Below are 6,238 nucleotides of genomic sequence, written 5' to 3' on the forward strand. Positions count from 1 at the left end.
CAGAGTGACTAAAATTGGTGAGCTTGTTGATCCCATTGTCAAGTCCAGTGACTATGAGAAATGTATTTTGAAAAGTGACAGACTCAAAGAGTAATAAGAGATTTCTCTTATGGTTCAGTTGTTGACAAATTGAATAGAATAAAAATAAACATTTAGAGAATCTGAGATGTATATCTAAATATAGGTATGTGTTAGTATATATTTGTCAAATGCTATATGCAAGATAAATGAAATGCACCTTCTTAAGCTTAGAGAATTTTATTTATTTTTTATTAAATTTATTGGGGTGACAATGGTTAGTAAAATTAGATAAGTTTTAAGTGCGAACATCTGTAACACATTATCTAAATATCACATTGTGTGCTCACCACCCAGAGTCAGTTCTTCTTCCATCACCATGTATTTGACCCCCTTTACCCTCGTCTGTCACCCTTCTTCCCCCCTTACCCTTTGGTAACCACTTAACTGTTGTCTGTGTCTATGAGTTTTTGTTTCTTTGTTTATCTTGTTCCTTTGTTGCTTTCAGTTTTATATCCCACATATCAGTGAAGTCATGTGGTACTCATCTTTTAAATAAATTGATGACATACTGAACCATAATAAAAATTATAATAAATTTGAAAAAGTATATGCCACATTTTATGACAATGATATAAAACTTGAAAATAACAATAAAGTATAAGCAAATGAACAAACAAACAATCAAACCAAAAACCCCATTAGAAATAGGAAGAAGTTTTCTAAACATTCGTTAGTTGAAAGTAGAATTCAGAACTGTTTGCATGATCTTTGGGAAAATGAACATAAAATTCCACATATCAAAATGTATGTGGTTAAGTCCAAACTGCTTACAGAGGAAAATTAATAGTTCAATTGCTTTTAATTATTAAAAATTAATAAAAAATGAAACATCCCTTTTAAACATGTTTAAAAAGAGCAACAGAACTCCTTGTGTATGAAAACCCATAGAAATAATTGTATGTTAACTAAAGAGTAAAGAGGGCATCCTGTATTATGAAAACACAATGTTTTTATTAAATTATAGTTGACATACAATATTATATTAGTTTCAGGTATACAACACAGTGATTCGACATTTATGTAGTTTACAAAATTATAATCCTTTTAAAATCTAATTTAGATGTTATTGTTAATTTTCACTCACCTTTTTTAGTTGTTAGAAAATTCAAGTTTCCCTTTTAGAATTTAAATGTGTGCTAATTTATTTGCTTTCTTATTAGATAAACTGGTTATTCAAATGACATTTTGTATTTATTTCTTCATCTATATGTTCGTCTTTGCTCACCATGATCTCAGATATTCCAAATAATTTACTGCATGGAAGGGGAAAAGTGATGGCACTTTAACTAGAAAAGAGGCTAGGTATGCATATTTCTAAGTTTAGAATATATTTACCCCTATCTTACTTTATTCTTACCAGTATTTATTTCTGAAAGCATATACTGCCAGCTGCTTTCCCTCATAATGGCATGTTTTTGAAAAGTCCATTAATAACAACTAAGAATTATATTTCTTATTTTATAGACCAGAAAAACACTCAGTAGAAGAGTTTTAATGAACTGTGGCATAACACTCTTCAAAAAGTGGCATTAATCTTTGTCCAAAAACTCTCACATAACCCAAATCCAATTCAAGTTGCTTTAACATAATGTCCTGCTTTTATAAGTGTTGATCCATTTATTGTACTACAACATTTTACTTTTAATTGAAATACTTCCAGCTGGATCTAATGGAAGTATCAATATTACAAGTCCTGTGTTCTGTTTCATGTCCCACAGCAAAATGCTGTCACATGTTTTTGTGAACCTTTCTTTCCAAACATAGATAAGATTCTAATATAAACATATGAACACACACACTCTGCTGTTAATATTTAATAACTTGGATTTCACAATATTCCATAAATTTGTATTAAGTTAGTTATAAAATTTTTTTTGAGAAATTTTTTGAATCAGAGGCATCTTTCCTGGGTCAGGATATGTGTTCACATGTTGAAATTATCACATGTTCTTGGGATCCTGGGATTCAACTAAAGTTACTATGTCCAAAAGCCCATTGTACAGCAGTCATGAGGGCATGCACTGTCTTACATTGGCAGGATTGTGGAGACCTTATTGGTGACATGTTTGGGCAATGCCTAACTTAGAATGTATTTTATATATTTGATATATTGGTAATTGTAAATAGCTATAAAGGGAAATGATTTTGTTGATTTCAGTTTGTTTAATAGACCTAATATTTCCAAGCATAGGATTCATGAACAAAACAAAATTTATTTTTGGTGGATAAAACAATGAGGTAGTAGGAAGCATCACGGAATGGGAGCATTCAGCCATCCCTTCAGTGTCTTTGCATTTAGCCTGACTACTGGCCTGACAGTGCGTTAGGGTCTCGCTTTACAAAAACAAGTGTAATCTGATCCCTATTATTATATGAGCTCTATAATCTGAGGATGAGAAAGTAAACAAATAATCACATCAATGTATCATGATATGAACACACATACATATTAAGTAAGACATATATCACCTACTTCGGGAGGTCAAGGGTGGTTTCTGTGACCAGGTAACAGTAAAGCTTCACTGGTGGGCAAAGTGAAAAATATGAAGCTTTAAGGCAACTGCAAGTAGCCTTGATATGACAAAGAATTAATGCCTTTTGAGCAATGATTAAAGGAATGCAGAATGATTAGCTTGGGAATGTTTTGATAAATGTTTTTAAATGTCAAAAGTAAGTTAACCCCTGAATATTATTGTTACTGTATGTCTCAATGCTAAATATCATCCACTCATAAACTTTATTAAAAGAATAACTTTTGAAAATGAGGAAAGGTCATTTAAATTGCCATATGCTTTGACTTATGCAGTACTAAAGGAAACAGTGAAATATGGCAGTTGAAAGCTCTTTATTATGGAGTCAGATAGGCCTGGGAAAGAATCCTAGTTCTGCCATTGACTGGCTCTGTGACCCTGCAGAACTTACTAAACCTCTTTAATTAGGATCCAGTTTTTCCTCATGTGGATGATGGGGCTAATGATGCTTTCTTCAGAGAACTAGTAACATTTTCCTCCCAGTTTTCATCATAAAATAGGTGCTCAAAAAAGTCAGCTTTGAGACTCTTTTTTCTTTTTTTAAATCAAATATAATCCTATCAACCTGGTGGTAAAAGAGGAAGAGAATTCTCTCTTCCCCCTCCTTTTCTCTCTCTCTCCCCATCCCCCCCTCTTTCGGAGCCTGGATAGAGCCTAAGAATCCTTTTCTTTTCTTTTCACCAGTCCCACTCGCTTCCCCTTTGGCAATCATCAGCTTGTTCTCTGTATCTATGGCTCTCTTTATGTTTTGTTTTTTCAGATTCCAAATACAAGTGAAATCATGGTATTTATCTATGTTGTCATAAATGGCTGAATAATATTTCATAAATGGCAAGATTTTGTTCTTTTTTATGACTGAATAATATTTCACACACACATACAGACCAGGGGTGTCAAAAAATGTACACATTTTAAGAGATGTTATCTATGTATTGCTTTTTGAAGTAAATTGAATTACGGTGGCAATGTGTAGTATGACATTGGCATATAAGGTGGTGGTAATCAGTTGAATGCTAGCATCATCATGTATTACAATTTTAATACAGTTTTTTCTTTTCTTAAAATATGTATACTTTTTTTGGCACCCTCTTTACGAGACCTGACAATTACGTGCGAACTTGCCACCATGCTCTTACATTGGCAGCACTGTACAAAATAGCTCAGTAAGGTTTCATAACTTTGGTATCAGTGTCTCACAGCTGTGTTCATGTCGACATGTGGTGGTGTCTTGCTGAGTGGCGTTCATTATTGTTGTTGTGTGTTTTTATGTGCCAAAACAAGAATGTCTGAGCTTGAATTAGAGCAATGAACAAACTTTAAATTTCTTGTTAAACTTAGCAAGAGTGGAAGTGAAATCAAGGACATGTTAGTCCAAGTTTATGGGGATAATGCCATGAAGAAAACGGCAGTGTACAAACAGATTAAACATTTTTCTGAGATGAAGAGAGGCCAGGGCAGCCAGTAACGAATAGAACTGATGAAAACATTGCAAAAATTCATTGAATTGTGCATCAAAATTGTTGGCTGACTGTGAGAAGCATAGCAGACAAATTAAATGTTGAAAGAGAAACAGTTAGGAAAATCTTAACTGGCAATCTTGGCATGAGAAAAGTGTGTGCAAAAATGGTCCTGAAGGAGCTCACTGATGAACAAAAGCAAAGGGAGTTTTTAGCCAGTAAACAAANTTCCTGAGTATCCTCCTCAATAAACCTCCAATATGAAAATACCTGCCTCAGAATCAGTTTCTGGAAAAATCTATCCAAAGTATCCAGCCATTTCTCATTATGCTTACAATCTGGTAGAATATATAGAAATCGTAAACACCCAGGATCTAAGCAACCATAATGTAGGACCTAGTCTTAAGGAGCTCCATGCAAGGCAATAATATTCACTTCCATGCCCATTTTTCACAGAGTGAAAAGTAGCAATCCTGAGCGAAGCAGCTGTGGCACAGGGGCTGCGAGTTTTGTGGAAGAACATGCCAGGCATGGCAGGTGGCTTAGCAAAGTAGTTAGTGATGAGTCTGGAGCAAGTATGGTGGTGACCTAAGCCAGTCATGGGGCATTGGAGCTGCCAGACTCCATATGTTCAAAGTGGGGTGATGTTATAGGCAACAGCATGAGATACCATCTGCAAAACTTCAGTGCTAATGTCTGGGGACTTTGTGTTCTGCCATGACTATAGTAACTACATTCCAGGTTTTGTGCTATGCTTTCTATATACATATACATACATACAATAATATATTTAATATATGTACTATGATACATATACTATAATCCTGAAAACAATGCTGAAAGGTAGGTGGGATTCCCATTTTTGTTAGATGTAGAAAGAGGGAAGTTGAATAACTTGATTTAGGACATTCGTTAAATATATGCCAGTAAGAGCCTGAGCTGGAATTTTATTGTAAATCTATCTGGTTCCACATGACATCCTGTCCCATTTTTTCTCCCTATCAATGTTTATAGGTGCAACATGGACCTAAGAACTGTGAAAACTACAACATTGGGAAGAATAATGACATTTCCGTTGACATAAGGATCGATGGCCTCTGCTTTGCTTTTGAGAAGTCTGGAGCATCTCCTGAAGAGACTAGGTAAGTAAAATTTAAAATTCATGTAAGATGAAAGATGAAGGGATGTATGATCAAAGTCCATAAATCATGAAAGGTACATACAGATTTTCCCCAAACAGGAGTGCCAGGAGATTTGGGATTGGTCGTGAGCTTTTTTAAAGGTGCACAATTTATGACAGTGACGTTATATACCTCTCTACTGCAAGGATAGATATTAAGTGTGAAATGTGGATGTAGTAAAGAAGGTGTTAGATGTTCCTGGATATTCAAAACTGATACACCCTTTTGGGTGACAGGAATCCCAGTGATAATGCCAGGCTGTAGCACAATGCCCTGAGACCTTGGGCTGGTGTGAAGGTGAGGGGAATCAGAGAGGCAAAAACAAAAGCAAAAGTAAGTTGTCAGTGCAAATGGCAGAACTGAGAAGGAAAATCTGGATACAGGAAACAGGACAGAATTCTGGAGAAAATGCCCACAGAGAAGGTTGAAGACAAAACTCAGAGGAATTCCTTGATTCACAGGACAGTAATTGGCACCTTTATAAAGTGTCCAAATCTTCACTGTGGAAAGAAGAGAAACCTGTTAAAGGTGTCAGGGGAGAAGGAAGTCCTACCTGAGAGGGCTTAGGCTTTTGCCTCTGGTCTCAGTGACCAATGAAAAGCATGGAAATGCTCTTGAAGGATTTTATCTCGAAGAGTCATACAAATTTGGAATTCTTGTATATAATATTATCATATTTGTTTTGCTGATAAAAAGTTTCTTGTTTCTGACATGTTAAAATTATTCCTCCAGGGAAATGTGTCATGTATATTTTCTCTCAGTAACTCCTATCACTTTAAGGATTTCTAACCTCATTTTTCAGACAGAAGGGATTATCTTGGATATTGGATATTATTGGGGCCTTGTATTATTGATGTTTTTGTGTCTGCACCCTATGCCCATTTTCTCTTTCCAACAGCACTCTGATATACTTTTGGGGAATTATACTCCCACACTGGATACATTCTGGTGGGGCTTTAGTCAGGTGACCAGACTCCATTAGCCAGAG

The sequence above is a fragment of the Hipposideros armiger genome, unplaced genomic scaffold (assembly GCF_001890085.2).
Source record: "Hipposideros armiger isolate ML-2016 unplaced genomic scaffold, ASM189008v1 scaffold_627, whole genome shotgun sequence".
NCBI classification, from domain to species: domain Eukaryota; kingdom Metazoa; phylum Chordata; class Mammalia; order Chiroptera; family Hipposideridae; genus Hipposideros; species Hipposideros armiger.